The 19,481-nt window shown below is 38.8% G+C and overlaps 1 long non-coding RNA gene across 2 annotated transcripts in view; it reads left to right on the top strand.

Moving 5' to 3' along the window:
- The first annotated feature begins 503 nt into the window (after positions 1-503).
- Positions 504-19,481, top strand: part of LOC127015785 (uncharacterized) — a 57,689-nt gene continuing 38,711 nt past the window's right edge. For both annotated transcript variants that reach the window (XR_007766382.1, XR_007766380.1), the window contains exon 1: positions 504-593. This is a non-coding gene — a long non-coding RNA (uncharacterized LOC127015785). The remainder of the gene's footprint in view (positions 594-19,481) is intronic.

Below are 19,481 nucleotides of genomic sequence, written 5' to 3' on the forward strand. Positions count from 1 at the left end.
TGATTGTGGGTGCAATGAAACTAACAACAAAAAAACCCCCAAACCAAAGGCCTCTGAATATTATTCCTGTGCTTTATTACATGGTTATACTGTATTTTGTCCAACATCCTTACCCAAGATAAGGATGTTATCCTTATCCAGTCTGAACTTGGAGTTGTCACTTGCAAATAGCTGTATTTTCTTTTACAGACTCAGAATGTAATTTTGCTAATTCAAGATCATGTATAACACAAAAGCTTGGAAAGGAAAGGGTTAATCTCCCAGACAGGTTCAGGCCATATCAGGTGTTCCAGGGAAGGTTAAAGGGAGCAGGTGAAGCTATTGCAATGCATAAAGAGGTGGCAGTAGGAATAATTATCTGACCTGACTACCAGGTGGTTATGCTTTCTGAAATATGTAAGGGGGGCGGGGAGGAGAATGGGGTGTGGTGTGAGGATGGGTTATTTTTGACTGAGTGAAGAAGAGAAAGTTCCTCACAGTTTTATGCCTACTGTAGGAGAAAAATAGTGATAGGGGTTTCTTTTTTCTTGTGGTTTTTTTCATGGCTATCTTAGCTGGCATGATGGTGCCTGTGATTCAAAGGACCTATGTAGGTAAGGATTTTAATTTTATTTCATAGTTTGTATTTTGTTGCAGAGATTTCTCCCCATTATGCATTCCTCTCTTGATATAAGTTTCACTTTGAGCTTTGTTAACACCCTTCCATGTCTGTAAACTAATAACTCAGACTAAGTCACTGAGAGCTGCTCCTATGAGTCCTATAAGTTTTGTAAGTTGTTCCAATTCAGCAACCAAATATTGATTTAGGAAACCTTCTCCTGTGTCTGCTCTTTGGTTTTAGTTGCCTGTCTGTTCATTTGTAAATGATGTCCATCAAAAAGTAACATAAAATACGGGAAGGCAAGTTACAGTTGGTGGGTTTTGTTGTGCTATGCTAAGAAAATGAGCCCTGAATAAGATGAAATACAAGACATTTGTTTTTCTTTATAGAGTGCAGGGATTCATTGAGGAAAAAGTAACCCCTAAACCAAGGGGGAGCAATATTAGTTAGAGCTGGAGCCTGCCTCGGCACTCTGCCGAGGGTAAGTCGCAGTGTATTGATGCGGTGAGGCAGGAGCAGATTGGAGAATCTGACTGCAATCTCCTTTCGTTTACTATCGTGCTGGGTGGCTAGGGTAAAACAGCAATTGCTTATATGACTAAGGAATATTGAGAAAGTACTAAATGAATTTTAGCTGTCTTCCCTTGCAATTTAGCTGCTGGAAATTATGAGCTAGTATCATAAGATCAGTCAGTATGAAGAACTGTCATTGGAGAACATCTGTGTTTAAATGATCAAGCAGCGCTATCATAAAGATTGCTTAATTCTTATAATATGCCCCATATATTTATGTGTGACTAACCATAAGTAGTAACAGCATAGCAGATGTTATTTATTTTTGAAAAATTAAAGAAGTGGCCTAGATGTGGGGCTTTTCAGTATAGGAGGTTATAAAATCATAAAAAACAGAGGGTGGTATGATGCTGGCATATCTGAAAGGCTAGACAAGTCTGCATACCACTTTAATGTCTGGAAGGGTTCCAGGTTTAATGAGCATTTAAGCTCTTTTCTGCTGTGGGAACAGCATGATGAATACCGACAAGCCTGGGCTGCAGGTTGGCTGACACAGCTGTCCCCGGGATTCAAGGGCTTTAATAGTTGCCCATACCTGAGCTCTTCACTGTTTTTGAGTAACCCCCCAGCCTCAGACTCGGTATCCTTCCTGACAATGAAAGCAAGTTAAAGACTTGGAAAATTGCTTTCTCATCACTTCTGGAAGTGATAAAGAGTAGTGTCATCTTAACAACAAAAAGCCCTCCTGTGTTTCAATGTGCTATGCATAGATGTCGATCTTTGTTATATACTATTCTGTACATACATATTTGGGGAGAAGAGCAGATGTAAGTTCAGAATGCTACCATTTCTGAATAATTGTAGAATAAACTTATTTTACTGACAATAACTACTAACACTAGTGAAAGGAACCAGGTGGGTTGCACAACCCTCTGGCACAACACTGCTGTTTGTCACAACAGTCCTTATGCTGACAGTAAGTAGGACTGTTTTAAGTGTGTATGAAATAGAAATAGCTAGGATAGCTATCAGATGAACTAAGATGCTCTTTTCCTATACCTGAAAGTTCATAGTTATGTAGTAAATACTTGCTCTTCTCAGATGCGTGTGAGACATCAGGGAAGAATTTGTTATTCCACAAAGATGAAGGTATGGAGAAAAGTAACAACTACAGCAACATATAGAGGGAAAATGCCAATTTTTACTTTAGTTGGTGAAGGTACAGCATGTAAGCCTTTGGATGTCTAGGTGTGAGACTCAGAACTGTGTGCTTTTTTGTGTATTTAAAACAAGTCACTCAAAATCCTCTGTTCAACAAGAGATACCATGTTGTGTACCAACCCTGACAGTCACTGTGAAGAAAGAGCTCTCGGAGGCATCTGGGGTAATGATTTACTTAGGGGAGCCAGTCCTAATGGCTGGCAGCATGAGTCTTCCCTCATTCAAGCCTTCCATAATGTCTTGTGCACCTATTATTTCCAGAGCACAGGCTGAAAATCTCTCGAAGACCGACATCAGTTGGTTCAGACTGCAAGTTTTAAAGAATTTAATGCAAAATCTGTGATTTAACTTTATGCTCTTTGTTTGATTAACTCTGCCACAGCAAGTGAATAGTAACATGTGGCTCCTAACAGGTGGATCTGATTCTGAAACAGCAGCATTGGCAGGTGAGACATGTAAGGGGCTCACAAGGGTAGCACCTCATTGCATTCAAAATACCCTTCTGGAACACTGGGTCACCTTAAAAAGCAGTAGAGGGTAATGATGTTTTGGAGTTAAAGCTATTGATTGTGAGAGACTCGAACTGAATGCACAAAATTCCTATGTAACTTGGAACAGCAGTTGCTTTGGACAGCAATGATTCTTGAGTGTTGTAGTGTTTTGGGGGTTGTCTGGTTTTTTTGTTTGTTTGGTTTTTTAAAGCAGTTGGTGCAAGAGGCTGCAGCTGAAATCAGGGCTTTAAATGCTGTTGAATCCACCTTTTGTGGGTAAGCTGCTAATAGATTTTTATTTAATCACTGATGATAAATCATGCTTCGTTTAAGCGGGGAGAGGCTGTTGGGCTTGTCTAGTCTAACCCCGATCAACTTGCTTATTTTTACTGCATGGGGGAAACAGTATGTAGCATTTTGATTCTGGTTGAAAATATTTCAGATAAAATGTACTTTGCTCTAGATAGGTGTAGTAAGTAGTGTGACTAATACTTTAACAATACCTACATTTCATGTTTGCTTTCAACTTCCACTCCTACGAGATGACGAATGAAGAAGTTAGAGGTGTGAGAAATTAACTTCTGGGCTTTGTGCTGGCAACCCCCTCATTCCCAGTATTCCAGAGTAGATGTATGTGCAGTTTGGTCTGGATCAGCTTTCATGTTCCCTTCACTCCTGTTAGTGATGTCCTTTTCTTACATGAGAGTAATAACCCTTACAGGAGAAATCCAGTTCATGTATTGTTCTCAAATATGAAACCTACAGAGTTAAACTCATGTTGAATATCCCCATGTTTCTCCTGTTCAAGCACTTTGAGGCTTGCTGATCAAAAATGCTTATCAAACTGAGTTAAATTAACGTACTTCAAATTTGAGATGCTCAATTTAGCATTGTGGAAAATCCATTTGGGATAATAGACTTTGCCCTAGGGGTTTAGAAGAGCCAACAGAAAAAAAAGACTTCAGTCTTGGATTGCTAATTAAAAATCAGTAGCATTGGGAAATGTTTAATGCTTCAGTTTGATTTTTGACAAATATGATAGATCCTCTAGATAAGCTAATATGGAGATGCTCAAGAAGTCTAGGGAGGTCTAAAATGGTTTCTGTTCTGCCACACTATTCTTGTAGTGGTTTTGGGTCTCACCTGTCTTTACAGATGACCTGGGCTGAAAAATGGGATAGGTTGGAGGGCATTTACTGCTGACACAAAGCTGTTGGTCTCCAGAACAGCTGTTGGTTTTACAGAGCACTGGTGTTTAGAAAAAGGACTATATTAGTACAGCCAGGTGAAATTTAACAGTATAGAGTGCAATGTTGTTCCCTTAAGAATAAAGAAAACTTTATTCTTATGTCGCTTGTCACCTTGTTGCACTGGTAAATCATAGGAAAAGTATGTACTACTAATGCTATAGACGTTGCGGAAGAGGCAACTGATCCTAAGATGTGTTGAGTGAGAAATCTGGCAGGAGAGGTTGAAATACTAATGCCAGCACAAAAGGTGAAGTCTTTGCAGTAATGTGTATGCTATTGAAATTACAAAGTCAAAGCTGTTTTTCATCCCCCATTTCTGAAGCCATCTTAGGACCCAGAGATTTTGTTTATCCTAGCAAAATTGAGCCTATCTAGGCATGCCATTGCTCTTTGTTAATACGTAGCAGGGTTAAATAAAAGGAACAGAGAGGGAGGTAGACAGCGAGGACAAATTTGTATAAGCAGACAATGGACTCACTTAAGCTACAAATTAGGAGACAGAGTCTAGTTGTAAGAGGAAAGTGATTATTGTACATACCTAGACAGGAGTGGGAGAAAAAAAATCTTAACTGGTTTCCGGACAGGAGCCTTCATAAATCTAGAGGGTATGTTATAATTAACTTCTGCAGCAGGGACATTGTGTTCGTGATCCAGAAGGCCTCTTCTAGTCTTCTCTTCATTAGTAGGAACTGTCTTGCAGTTACATGATCTACTTGGCTTTAGCTTTACAGAAAAAGAACATAATACTGTTTAAGGGGATATTTGTAAATTCTTCTGTAACAAATGCTACATATATCAGTTTGTGTAAATAAGCTCCCTTCCATCCACCATGGGAAAATGAAATTAATCTTAATATCCTATGTGCCAGAATGAATATTCTGAATGAAAAATATATTAAGTAATTTTACTGCTGGTAGCTATAGCATCACTTTTCTGATATATTAGTGACTTTAATCACAGATTGTAACTTTCAGCCAATTGTGACAGAAAAGAAAGTCAAGTGTGATGCTAGGGGAAGAAAAGTATGATGACAATGATTGGAAAGCACTTTTTTTTGTGAGATTGTGTACATCTTGCTAGCTGCTACTTCTGAGTATAGAGGAGGCTGGCATCAGTTTAATTACCCAGAAGATCATCTTGTCACCACTTTGAATGCTAGTTAAACTGCTGCTTCCATTTTTCCTTACTACTGGACACTGCAGCCTACTGAGCAAGCAGGAAGACAGTCTGGAGTTTATGTACGTTTCAGTATAGAAAACTGAAGATTGCGCTTGAGGGGAAAGAAAAGAACAAGTGTTATGACTCTAGACATTGTTTTCTGGACTGGATCCTTGAGGTTGGATTCTGTATCTAAGATGCTGTAAAATAACTTATTGGGGAATTCAAATGCCTTTGAAGAACTTTTCTGGAATAAGCTGAAGCAGAAGACTGCTTCTATGCCCTTGATAATGAGGAAAAATCGTTCAAAGATGTGTACATTAATTTTAGTATAATGTAAAGTGTGAAGACAATCTTAAACATATCACCTTCTAAATGAAGAATGCTTTCTAATACTGTCTAAAACACTTAAAAGTACTGGTTTAGTCAAAGCAGTATTACTTCTATTAAATATGCTCAAGTTCATTACGTCTGTTCTGAACTAGTCTGACCTATACGTATATTCCCGCGAACTTGCGAGATGTGCACTTTTGCCTAGCTCATATTGCATTCAGCCCAATGTAAAGCTAAACATCCTGGTGACTGAATATTGATTTTTGTGGGCGTGCTGCATTCACTACATTTCAATTTGGATTATGTTAAAATTTGACTCCTGTTTGGATGCAAGTGCCCTCAGAAGAAAACCTATTTTTTTATAAAGAAGAATAAATGGTATAGAGAGCTATAAAATCAGAGGTGGAGTGTATTGTTTTAGACAGAGTTTCAGATATTGATGTGTTTCAGGGTTTTCAGTATAACCAAGTCCCAAAAATTGGCTGCTGCTATGCTGTGCTGTGTCCAAGTCCTGCCTTTCTGGCGTGCAGGAGACTGTGGCAGCAGTGGTTCTTCAAGTAATGCTGTCTTGCTTCCCTGCCCTTCACTTGGTGCCCGGAGTGTGCCAGCACTGACCAAAAGTAAAATTGGTTAGGAATTTTGTTTGCAAAATTGAAGATAAAGGGCTGGCTCTTTCTGGGGGTGTTCATCTTCATTGACTTCGAAGGCCTCTATCGATTTTTAAAATCAACTCAAGACTCCACGTATTTTTTTCTATTTTTTTAATGTGTTAGATAGCCAGTGTATAAAAGCTAATGAGGAAAGTGTCGCAACAAAGCAAAATGACCTTTTAGAGGTGCAGAGCTTGTAAGGAACACAATTTAAATTGATGTGATGGTGACATCTTTGCCTCCAATGTGCTTTCACGGAACAAACTCCTTTTCTAGTGAAGAAAAGCCTTCTTTATAAAATATGGTTGCATATTTTATTGGACATATTTTTTTTAAACCAAGACTTCAATATGTTTTGTGTAAATTATTTTTTAGTAGGCAAGTTCTGTAATACCTTAAATACATGAGAATATACTTTATTCAAAGTAACACACTTCTGTTTTCCTTATGTTTTATAAAAATAATTTTAGGGAACTACATGCCATTGGATGTTGTTTTGTATCAAACAGTTTCATTGTATCAGTTGTGGTCTTGATGATAAAATCCAAAGCACTAGGCTAGTGAAAGTCTTACTGATATTACTCAATTCTGTTGTAAATTCTTATGAGGGGAAAAAAAGTGGAAGTATGTTAAGTTGATCATGAAATTGTAGGGAACTTAAGTCAACTTCAGCACTCAAAATTATTAAACTCTATGGATGCCACATTGTCTTGCACCATGAGGTAGCAAGAGGTTGAAAATACTTCTACATAAACCTGATTTTGAGAATGAAATTGGGATTATAGAGGTCTCTGATGGTCCTCTCCCCAGCACGAATTTCATTCAGAAATCTGATTTTGGTCTTGAACAGTTACAGAGCTCATGGGTATCTGTAATGTGGGGAGGACAGCCGTTAGGCTCTCAGGGGCTGGGGTGGCTGCAGAACCTTGCTCTGAGGAAGGGCTGGTGCAGCAGGAGTGCATGCAGCAGCCTTTGAGGCCAGGATGCCTGGCCTGGTGAGCCCTGAAGCCTGATGGGTGGATGTGTGTGGAGGTTGGGATGACTGGAGAAGCCCAAGGTAGTCAGTAAGCCCCACTGCCTGGGTGTGCCCAGGAGGTTTGGGAGGCTTGGCAGCCCGCAGGGACTTCTCCACAGAGCTACTCCCCAGCCTGATGGCACCTGGCTTGTCTTGCTCTTCCCAGGTGCAGGGCCTTGCGTTTGCCTTTGTTGAACTTCATAAGGTTCCCGTTGGTCTGTTCCCCCAGCCGCCCTGGGGCCCTCTGGGTGGCAGCTCTGCCCAGGACTGTCTTGGCTGCCTCTTGGAGGAGAAGTGGAGCGGGACCACAGTTAGAGCTAAATTGGTATAAATATCATTGTGAATTAAATGAACTATTCCAATGTGCGTCCATTTTTTATTTTCACAAGCTTTCGCTTGAAAGACATTCTTGTGTTTTGTAAAGAGTAGACTGAAAGCAATGCAATGTTATGAAAACTAGCATGGTGAATAATCAAGAGTATTCAGATAGCTGGTGGTGTTATAGCCATTGTGAAACGGTTTTGGGTTTTTGTTTTGAGAGGGGGAGCACTGTTACTGCAGCTACAGTGGTGAGGAACTGTGGATGCTGATACCTAACCAGTACAGAGTGTTACTGCTATAGGGAACAATTCTTGTGGGCGATACGCCCGTAGGTGGAAAGGGAATAGCTGTCCTTGAGCACGGGCAGACTAGAGTACTATGAAAATGCTAGTTGGATGTTCAGTGGTATCTGATATACATCTCTTGGTGTAAAGTAAACAAGGAAAGGGCTGCTGGACTCCAGCCTTAGTGGTATATCAGCAGAAAATACTAATGAGCCTTGCAATTTTGTTTTCAATATAATGTTTGCTTTTTATAATGGATACTATCCTACCTACCTCTGCCCATAGGACGATGTAGCTCTTCACAATGATACCAATAACATTATATTATGAGAAACAGATCTGTGGAGCTGGCATATTTTGTACAGCCGTTTTTATTGATAACGTTAGTATTCAAAATCCTTATGTGGAGCGATCATTAAAGCTCATTTAAAAACCCTCAGAGGGTTGCTTATAGCTCAAATACAGTGCAAGGAATTTAATTCTTAATTATATACAGAGGGATATATGAAATAGAATTTGCAGTCACAATGCGTTTCTTGATCATGAATCCATAATATATTATTGTTTCTTCAGAGAGTTGAAAAGATGCCATTAATGTAAGAGATGAAAGTATTCATTAAATCAGTGGTGCAGCGCTGGGCTCTTAATTTCATAAAAACAAACTTAGAACTAGGTAGCTGCTGCACTGCTGCCTTTTTGTAGCCTCCTCTACTAGTCACAGTGGCGATACTTTGATAGCGAGTTCAGTGTTTTGACAAAGTGCAAAACTTAATCCTTTAAGCCATATTCCTGGCTCTAAGTGCTATACGAAAGTGATAAATAGCACTCCAGAATTAATCCATGGCTCAAGTGTAGATTTACCATTGTTAATGGTTAAGATAATTTTCTTGGTCTTCTCTGTGTTCAAGACAGATAACAAACTTTAGCAACTGCCTTTTTAACAATATTTGTGTTTATTTACAATATGTAATTGAATTTCTAAAATTACTGACTTGATTCCACCTATTCAAGGGTATATATAGTTGCCACATAAATATGTGAGCCATACACTTTTTGACATTATTCTCACTGAGGTCTAGGTGAAATTTTTAGCAGGTATTTTAAAGCAGGGGGGAATACATTTAAGTAATCTGAAGCAGTCTGCAAGTTTGTGTCTGTTTAGTGGATTGCTTTTTTTAAGTCCCGAATAATTGAAATATTTGAAATACTTTGTCTTTGTTTTTTAAAACACACAAAATGTTTGTAGTTGAAAATGTTTATTTCAGTGTTATTTAAAGCATTTATTTGAAAGAGCTCAAAAGCTAACAGAGTACTTCATTTTGGTTGAGCAAGGGACTTCGGGTGAATAAATGGTATTGTATGAAACAAACAAAATGATTCTCAGTTCTACCCTGATCTCTGCATATTCTTCCTGTTGCTCTGATACCTTGCTGAAGTTTGAGTATGTGGAAGGTCACTTTTATCTGTATGCATAACAGATGCATAGAATCCTTCCTATATGCAGGTCATGGAAAATGAAAGTATCGGGATGGAGACCAGAAGTTAAAGTCCTGCTCGTGTCATTGATTTCACTCTGGAACGATATTAAACATTGGCTTGCTAGCAAGCACAGTGAGCACATACTTGAATGGTTCAGTGCTTTGGAAAGGGTCTTTTTAGGAGCAAAGTTGCCTGGTCTTTGTACCTGGATTCATGCAGCATGCACTCAAGTGCATCAGTGGGGTGCTCCATTTGAAACCAAGTCTGAAATCATGCTTTGGGATCCCATTCAGTGCACCCTATGTGGAAGGGGGTGCCAGATTCTCCAGTGGCTGCTCTCTCTGTGCACTAGTGTTTGCAACCGAAGACTAGCAGTTGATGCAAACCTGACTGCTGGTTAACAGTGATGTGATAGAGCCTAGGACTGTAACACATCACAACAAAATTAACCTTGGCCATTCTCTCTGTACACCACACCGGTAGTTAATGTAGAAGCACCTGATAAGATGAACTGTGACTGCCTCTCTGGTGCTGATGTCATCGTTTAAAATAAATAAATAGAATAACTGATTACTGTGTCCTCAGAAATACTTTAATGCTATGCTTTATCATACAGAGCCATTCTCTAACCCAGAACAACTAGTTTACCTAGATTTCTAGGAAAGCTATAAGTGTACTAGGCTATATGACAAAATCTGTTTACTCTAACCCAGGGAATGTCATTCTCTGGGTGGTTTGGGGGGTTATTTTAACAGAGATGAGTTGGAATTGAAATGCTTACTAAAGAAAGGCAGCTAACCTAAACCTCTCATTATCTGGAAAACTTCAGGCTGAACATTCAGCACTGTAATTACCTCAAAATTACTAGCTGAGGCTGGACAAAATGTTTTTCTTTGGCATTTTGCTTTGTGCCTCTAGCTTCAAAGAGAAATTAAACCTGCAAATGCTGGAGGTACTGTCAAAACAAGACAACCGAAACAAGAAACAAGCTGCTTTTTAATTTCTATGGATTTTTCTCAAACTTTTTCAACTTGCCTTCTGTAAAATAACTGCAACATGCTGTATCATTTACTATTGATCTGAATTAAACTCCAAGGTATTGTGCAAAGAGGTGAAATCAACAAAGTTGAACATAAGTAAAAAGACCAGAATCTGGAAGTAGACCACATTTAAGTACAAACACACTGGGAAGTATTTCAGCCTCTGTTCTAGTCTCGAGGGCAGAATGAAATAGAGCGCCTTACAATCAGCTGAGTGAGAGCTCCCTTGGAAAGAGACCTGTTAGATACATCTGTGATGTGTGGCTTTTCTTCAGTCATCTCTAGGCACAGACATAGGAGATGATTGGTAGCGTGGTCATGGGCTATTTTTATCAAGTATGTATGAACCCAAAGAAATGCCCAGTTGTCAGTGATCCTAAACAAGTTATAAATGTAGATTGGCCAGGTACCAGAGAACAGTTAATAGCTGGCCGTGAGTGGATCCCAACAGTGGGCTTCAGTGTTTCCAGGTCAACTGGATGTCAGAGGAGTTCAGATATTGCTTCTAGTTTTGATTTATGGTGGGCACGAGTGGACTCCTAACAGCTCTTTAGGTGTGACTGGTGAATAGAGAATAGATTTAGATCCTGAAGCAGGATATCTGGGCTGTTTAAGTTCTTCTAGTCGCTCTCTGTATGCTGCTGGAGACTTCTACACAGACAAGGGCATCCTGAACTGCTACTAAGCTCTTCATTAACAGTATGCCAGAAGCTCTTGATACACACAATTAGTAGTTCCCCATTTATAGCCAACCTTAAGTAGGATAAGTTTTTAAGTGTTTGCAATCAAGTGGTTTATTCGTACAGTCTCCGCTGTGCTTGCTCTACTTGAAAGCCTCTGTTTCTGGAGTTAGCGTCAGTCTGTGGAAGTAATTTGAAACAGAGAATGCAGATAGCTTCCCCATAGTACACCTTGAAAGAGGTTTCAAGACACCTCCCTCCCCCCCCACCCCCCCCTTTTTTTTTTCCCTGAAAAGGATGATTGTTTGGAACATGGTATAGGGTATCACCCTTAGACAGACATGAGCCTGTGCTCAGACAACACAAGAGGGTGTTTAAAATGGAAACATACCCCACTTTGAAATGCGCTTATTGATAGGTGTAGAACATTTTTCTCTACTGTGAGACTGGCCTGCATGGCATCTAGAAGGAGCACAGAAGAAAGGAACTGTGAATCCAGTTTCCACTAGGGCAGACTGACCATCTGACTTAAAATTTGCTCACCATTAGGGCAGTCATTAGCATAATGATGGTGTTGGATGCACAGATATTACATTAATCTTCCAATAAACCTGTCTAGGTACAAAAGCTGTAGTCTGATCTTTCTTTCAAAGCTGAAAGGGTCATGCCTGAACGTCTTGCTGGCAATAAGAGATGAAAGCAGTGTAGGGATTTTCTGGAGTATGACTTATCCAATGGGATTTTATGACTTGGCTTTTTTATACACTGTTCTTCAGATGTCAGCTTTTAGAATTTTGGAAAATATCTGTAGAATCAGATCAGACCTCACTCAGTGCTGCACCATTAATTGCCATTCGTATATTCTAGGTTGGCAGTTGTTCCTGAAGGCTCCATGCTCAAAAGGTTTGGTTTGTAGTCGTCCCCCCCTCAGCTTAGAGACTGTTTCAGGTGGACAACTGAATGGTAGATTGCTTTGGCTAAAATTCAGGAAATAGAAACTATTTCTACAGCATAATGATTAGTGACGAATGCTTCGTGATGCTTAACATTTTCTTTAAAGCTTATGGTTTTTTAGCAGCTTGAATAACAACCTATAGTTCATTTAGCAGGCAAGGAAAAGGGACATAGATGCTACTTTTGATAATTTTATAGTAATATTACTCTTTCTTAAAACCATTCGCTACAAATGATACTGTGATGTAACTTGGTAGGTGATATGGCATCAGTAGTATCAGTGAATTGAACAGAAGACAACATGATGTCTGCTGCAATATGTCTTTGTAAATAACTTTTTCATTCATGGGGCCAACATTTGGAGTGAACAAAGGACTTCATTTTTTATCAGTAATTTTAGAAATGAGAGAAAAGACAAGGAGAAAAAAGCAGACAAGAAAAGGACTTTGGGTGTGTAGAAATCTAAAGAAATCTGAATGATGATGAAATATGGGCAGGACTTCGCAGGTAGCTTTTTGTTTTATTACTTATTTTTATTTTTTCATTGATCTCTGCAATAAAAGTGAGACTATTTTTTAATAATAAAAAAATCTTCTCTTTGCTCGCTTTAACTGTTATGTGGTCCCTAAGAAAACCCAGCAAGTGTGAAGGATGCTCATTCTTCCTGAACTTCCTGAAGTATTCAAGAGCAAATGAGTAGGTTATGACTTTCAAGCCTGAGCAGCCTGTGTCTGAGATCCAGCTATAGTATTTTCTGACCAAGAAGGGGAGTGCATATGCAATCTAAAGACTAGGAAAAAAAAAAAAAAAATCAGAGTTTCTGCTTGAGTGCGTAAGTCCTCTGGAGTTGTCCTAAGAAACAAATTATGCTTCTGTAATGTAAGATTTAAACACACTTCATGACTTCAAATATAGTAAGACTAGGAAGCTCTTATATCATAAATCAGTTGACTCAGGTAATGAAGAACAGAAATCCTACTTCCTAAATGCTTATTCTATTTAAATTTACGAAAATGTTAGAACATACAGTAATCACACACTTCAGAACTTTTCTATTACTTACAAATACTTACAGTCAATATTTTCCCAAACACTCTTGATAGAGGTCCTTTTCCCATAAGCTGACCGTAAATGAACTCTGATGTAACTTCAAAAGATAATTTTAAGTGGAGATTTATAGTGGACAGCTTCCATGACCATAACAATGTTTTAGTGGTGTTTTTATCCCAGAATGCTGACACCTTTTCAAAATTTGAACAAGGCCTGCAGGTAGGAATTATGTCCATGTTAGAGTTGGATAGATGAACTTAAAGGAAAAATGAGTAACTGCTTGATTTTTATTTTTTAAGGAAAAAATGCTGTTGTAATGGTTGAACTAATTTTTTCAGTATTATGAGATCTCTCACCAGAAATGCAAAATTTAAAGATGATATTCAAGGCTGTATATTCCTTTCACAAACTGGAAATAGTATGAAAAAGTTTTCTAAATCAAGTTAAAATCATTTTGCTTACAGAAAACTTTAATAGTTTTTTTCAAAGCACTTGGAAAACACTTGTCACCAAAACATAAATAAAAATTTAGGTTATAGGTTTGAGCAAGAAAGGTCAGGAAGTTGTTTAGATATAGGGGAGAAAGATTCTTGTCATAATGGGTCAAACCAGTGATTTGCTAGACCTGACATCCTGTCTCCAGTGTGCTGGGTATTGTCAAACTGCTTCTGTAATTCACCAGATATATACATTGGTATATGTGTATCTGAAAGGATATCGTGAATAAGTTCTGTAGGGACACCTAGAGGATATTACTTTTAGAAAAGAGCTTCTGTTAACTTTAAAAACACTTGATTTTTTTTTTTTTTCACAGATGTAGTTGTGAACAATGTCATCCTGTTCTCTACGTATACAGTATATAAAATACAAACTTCCAGTTTAATGTAAAAGATTCGGTTAGATATTTCAGTCTTCCTGATATATACCACTAACTTTAATGCTTCAAAGAACATGCAAAATTCTTGAACTTAGTATGATCTTATTTATTTAGCATATGGTAAATGTTAGCTCTAGATTGTAAGCTTGGATTCCAAAAATATTTCAAAGTTATTGAAAGGAGATGGTCCCTTTCTGTAAGGGAAATAATAAATTTTCTTTCATTTCTAAACATAATTTTAAAGACTAGTGATAGCAACATATTCAAGGCAAAATATTGCACAGAGGTTTCATTTCACCCTGTGAAGGCATAGTGGTGGGGGGAAATAAGCATATCTTCACCAGACAATGACAAACTACTTTTTAACTTATTTAATTTGTTGGATGTCAGATTGGTATTCTACTGTGAAGGTTTCATATTCTTTTACCTGCAGCTGATTGTCCAGAAGAATCCTCTTTCTAGATCAGCTTATCTTTTCAAACAAGCTCTCATCAATTTATTTTTTGAGGAATCTCAAAGACAGCATGGCTCTCTGCCTTTGCTATTTCCTGCTTTAGGAAGGAGGGGGAAAAGAAGGAAAAACAAGAAAATGAGATATTGGGGAGATAGCCTTCTGAACTACTTTCTTAATGAGATAGGAAAGCAAAACCCAGAGATACGTTGATACTCTGCCTCTGACAGAGGCCAACATTGGATGCAAAGCCAGAGCAACCACATCTGATTTTTCCTACTTTATTCTCCCTGCTTTCAGTGTGATCTGGAGAGGGAGACATCATATGCAGCTACAGCTGTTGTTATTTATCACTGTACCTTCAACTAAGCAGTGCGAAATCGCCTATGACAACAAAAAGATTCTCATACAACGGTTTTTTCCACTCTAGTCTGCTCCTGCTTATAAGCCAGGGCAAAACTGCTTGAGCTTTCTTTCTACATTTTCCATTCTGACCAATCTTCTGATCCACTCTCTCTGTCCCAAATGAACTGCTGATCTTCTCCTTTGCTCTCTTCTTTTCTGTTCTTCACCTCGCCATCCTGCTCTTGTCTATCCAGAGAGTTAAGTTTGCAGGGTCAGGATTGTCTCCGATTTTGCCTGTAAGGTGTTGGCGTAATAAAGTCATGCTGTCTGTTTGCCTTTTGATGCTGCCACAGGAATAGGAAAAGCTCTATAGAAGCTATAGAAAAATACCTTCAGACCATAATTAAATTTCAACTGCCCCAAAATAAAAGGGCTAGTATAGCGCAGCTAGTGTGGAAGTAGGTTGGAACAACTTTGGTAAATCAAACCTAAATTATAAACTTGTCCAAATTAAAGGAAAAAAAAAAGTCAGAACCAGACCATGCAGGCAATTCTTGGATAATGAATACACTTACTGAGACAAAATTCGGAACTGCTGAAGACTTGCTTAAAATACTCAGACTTGCCCTGCTGCAGATGTTCAGCTGTCTTAAGCAAAAAGAGTGGAAATGGGAGAAACAACCATTAGTCAGTGTTTCAAAGGAATGAGACAGGTATATAACAAGCCTGTAAAAAATATATAACATTAGCATTGTCAGAAATTGTTTAGGTAGAAGAATGACAAGTTGATTGCAATCTATAAATGTGGTTGCAGAAATACTGAGAAAAAAAGATTGGAGCTGATAAACTCCACAGATCAAACAAAACCAGGAAATCAACAGAAATTAAATCTAATCTTAATAGCCTTGAAATAGAATGGAGAAAAGCAGTGGAGGGTAAAAGACGAGTTAGTGAATTAAGAAGTCAAAATTAAGATAACAGCACGATTTGTTCACAGTAAGAGGAGGGGGGGAAATAGAATGGAACTGCAGAAACTGCATTGATGGAGCTCCTGTGTGGCACTGAGCAGAGGGCATAAGTAGAAAAGAGAAGGGAGGATGGAAAATAGAACAATTAAACTTACCTGATAAGAATATACATACATTCAGAAAGTGGAAGCTTTTTGCACATTCAACAGCGCTATACAAAAGTCATAAATGAGCTGCCACTGTTGCCCTCCTCCCTGTTAAACAAGGAGGGCTATCTTGCAGCAGCTGAACCAAGAGGTTACAAAGATAATATTAATGTGACCACGTTATCTTTCCGTTGCTGGAGAAAACTTCATCACTCCATTAAAACAAAAAAACCAAACCCAATCCTCTAGTTGTTTGTTCCCCCCCCCCCCCCCCCCCCCCCCCCCCCCCCCCCCCCCCCCCCCCCCCCCCCCCCCCCCCCCCCCCCCCCCCCCCCCCCGCCAATTTGTTAACTCTTGTAAGGCAACACAGCAATACCTCAGTAAATAAATGACACAATGGGTAGTGGAGGAGCTATTCCCAGCTTTTCAGACTGGGCACTAGTAACTGGAGAAGCAGCGAAGGCAGTAGTACCTATACAGTCCCTTCCATTGTGCTAAAGCAAAGTGTAGACACTGGCATCTCTGTATTCACCTCAGTTCAGGACAGGGAGGCTTGTGCTGCCTTGTTCCTACTTGGCTTTTCTCTTTGATCAGCTTTGACACTAAAAGAAGTGGTGAGAGTCCTGGTTCAGAAAAACAGCCTCTAGACTCTGTGCTCCACTGGTTTGCTCCCTTTACTTGTAATGCTTGCACTGAAAGATTTTCACACCCTTCCAGAGGAGGCACAATAGATTTGGTGTTTGGCATGTGCATAGATGATGTTTGGTTCAGTACAGTTCCTTCAGGAAGAGAGGCATGTATTTCTGGCAGATTGGTTTATGCAGATCCTTGGTGACTGAGCAGGCATTCTCCTATTATTTCCCCTCCTCCCCACCTTGAAATTGCATTGCTTATGTACAAACACATCTACACTTCAACTAGCACTTATCACATCTTTAGGAAGTGATTAAAATGGGAATAACTCTAGCAAGAAGAGAGGGAAGGCAACTGGGATGGTGATGGTTTCTAGTGGTTATCATCTGTGTTTTTAAAAAGTAGCTAATGAGAACCTAAAGAACAAACTGTGACAGGACGTCAAAAGAACACGAGATAAAACTGATAATGAGTAACCTGGGAAGTAAACGATAGAAAGCAGCAAAATGTGTGGAAGGGGAACAGGAAAATGGGTCATTTTTTGACATAATAGATATTGACACAGCAGACCCTTAAATGATTATCTTTCTGCTTGGGGTGTGTGCGGTATGTGTCACTGAATCATTTCCTACCAAGTGTGGTACGATTAAAACAGTGGGGAAATTTGGAAAGGAAATTATAGACAATATACAGAGAATGACCTTTATCAAGGATACTTTTTTCATCACATGAAGTGCAGCTCCTTACCAGTAGGGAAAAATTAGCATCCTATCTAGAGAAATAGCAGCTAAGTGTGGAAAAGATTTTATTACGTTCTGGAGCTGACTTTTCCTGTCTCATATGGTAAAAAGCCTATGTATACTTCCTTCCTCGTTATATCAAAGGAAGACACTCACTTGAAAATTATTGTTGGCTTGCAAGAGATAGGAAGGATTACTGCTATAGGTCTCAAATCTAGGCTCCGTTCAGCTGCTGTGCGAAGCAACTACTAGAAGGCTAGGCTGCTAAACATACATAGCGTTGCAATTTAAAAAAAAAAAAATTAAATACCGATATTTTTTGACTGAGTGGTTTTATTTTTGGATCAAATTAATGCCATAAACTTTTTCATGCGTAATACTGGGTCCATTACAGTGAAACAGACCATTGTGCTAATAATATGTGGAGACATGATTTTTTTTTTTTCTTCTGGTTTAAGGAGCTATTACTATTGTAGCTTGCCAGAAGAAGCCTAAAGAAGGAAAAATATTTGACAGTCATGGTTATTTATATCATCACAGCACCAATGGTCTACAGTATAAGTGGACTTCATAATTTTTTTTGTTCCCATCAGCACAAATACAACTTTTCTTGTGCTTTGTTCAAATGCTGTTGGTTCAGATAATGATTTAAGATGAAAAGGTTGGAAGCCCTTGGTGTTTGTTTATTTCATAAAATAGAGCTTGTTGCCAGGCTGCAATCCTACACAACTGGCATTTTAGCACCTGTCACCTGTGCAAATTACATAGTATAAAAGTTGAAAAAATACTGTGAAAGAAGACTGCAGTAGATACTTGGACCTCTGCAGACAGCGTTTCTGGAAGAGGTGGGATCATACAGTCCCTCAGGTAGGGCAATATGGTATAGCCTGGTCAGTTTTATTTGGCTGGGTTATCTGAGCACTTCCCAGTATCTCAAATCTACGTGTTACAGTCTTCTTACAGATGGGAAATGCTAGTGTTACGCTTTAACAGATGAAGAAGTAGGAGGGAATTCACCCCAGGGAACAGAGGAAGCTGGTGGAGGGGAAGGGAACCTGCATCCATAGTGTTTGAGGTGCGTGCTTTCACCACCAAACAGCTCTTCCTCCCTGCCGTAGGGTGACTCCTAATGTTAGAACGGACAAGAAGAGAATGGGAATGAAATGGGAAATGTAGAGCTTATGTGGAGGAGAGGCAACCTGAGACTTTAGTAGGTAGCTTCTTCAGCAGAGTAGGTAGCCATATCTACTGCACAAAAAAAAGCCATCACCGAGAAGTTGGTGGTTAGCCTTGGCAGTATAAAAATTGTTGAGAAGAAAGTTCTGGATATATCAGACTGGAGTTTTTAAAATGCACATAAAAGAAAACTGGTATTCCAATAGAAACTAAAATAATTGCCTCTGTATTTCATTTCTGTCATCCTTCAAAGCTGCAAAGTGGTAAGAAATTACAGCATTAATGTTCCCACTAAAGCTGGATGAAAACTGACTCTATTTCTAAGGAGGGATATCCACTACGGTAATATTGCTATAAAGTAAGCAGTTGGAATTACATTTGTAGAATTTATAACCTGAACCCAAACAACCCGAATCCTTTCAATGTTCCATTTCTATGTTCATATTTTAATATCTCTGATGCTGATATTATTCCAATTTTATGGGCTTGAGGGAATGCCTGCACTGGTTGGCATACTTTCAGGAAACAGGGTTTTATTTTTTAGATCAAATGAATCTGATCCAGATAAAATCTAGACCAGAACTTGGTAATTACCTAGTTTCAAGCAGTGAATAGTACATCTGAGGAGAGAGATGAGTTGGATTTTTTTATTTTACTTATTACTCGATATGCAGGGATGTGTCAGTATGTGCAGGGTATTTTGCTTATATTGACGTATTAGTTTGTGGAAAATTGCAATATGTAGAAAGTACTAAAATATGCAAAACATCAGTTAGTGTTTTGGGCATAGCAAGAGCATAATTGCATATGGTTATTAGTAACTCGTAGCAAAATTTTGTTAGTGGAGAAAAAGGAAGTGAAGACTTGTGCCCTTTACGGGAAGGAGCATATCATTTTAGTCATTCTGTACAGCATCTAGCACTAACCCTGATCACACCTCGGAGGCACATCTGTTAAATGGTTTCATTGCATTATGCTAGTAATCTTGCTTTTCAACAGACTGTAGCTGATAGTAGTAAGGCGATAAAAAAGCTCTGTCTAATTCTCAATCTTGTATTTGAATTATTTCAAAACTTGAGTTATTAATGGGACAAGTGGAGCAAAA

The sequence above is a fragment of the Gymnogyps californianus genome, chromosome 4 (assembly GCF_018139145.2).
Source record: "Gymnogyps californianus isolate 813 chromosome 4, ASM1813914v2, whole genome shotgun sequence".
NCBI lineage: Eukaryota > Metazoa > Chordata > Aves > Accipitriformes > Cathartidae > Gymnogyps > Gymnogyps californianus.